We start from the raw sequence: 666 nt of genomic DNA, 5'->3' as shown, positions 1-666 counted from the left end.
TATCGGCTTTCATTTAATTGTTGTTGAAGGGAGTGAGGGGAGGGGGTCTTAGTCTGAGTTGAGGGCTGCATTCAAACTGAATAATCAAGTTCTCGTTCCGAGGAAATAAGGAACGAGTTCAAAGTAACGCCATTCTCGACCCAGAGCTCGTCGTTTGCACGTGACTGACGGCGCACATGCGTAAAAGAGCTAAATTATCACGAGTCGTCAAGACCGGGGGGGGGGGGCTCCGACATAAAAGGGACGTGGATGTTAGCACAAATAAGCCCCCCCGTCGGGGCGGGAGTCATTTCGTCCTTTACACTCGACTGGGGAGCCATTAGTCGATTTTCAACCCGGTGACTTTCCTTGAGCCCCTGATACCCCGGGATTATTTTGGTGTTGAAGTACTATTTCAAAAACGAGTGCGAGTGTTTCATCACGATTTCCAAACACGAGAAAACAGATGAAAGCACGAGGCCGCTTCGGCCGAGTGCTTTCATCTGTTTTCGAGTGTTTGGAAATCGTGATGAAACACGATGCACGAGTTTTTGAAATGACTTCTCTAAAGAAACAATACAAAATTATGCAGTGTCGTATTTTTTCCCATTTTTCTTTAAAATGCCTTGTATGTGTGATTTGTTGTATTCAGTCGGCATTCATTGTATTTGTGAGCTTTTGTTTTTA

Source organism: Oculina patagonica, chromosome 13 (genome assembly GCF_052425735.1).
Source record: "Oculina patagonica isolate OP01 chromosome 13, crgOcupat, whole genome shotgun sequence".
Taxonomy (NCBI): Eukaryota; Metazoa; Cnidaria; class Anthozoa; order Scleractinia; family Oculinidae; genus Oculina; species Oculina patagonica.
This window is presented reverse-complemented; position numbering follows the sequence as displayed.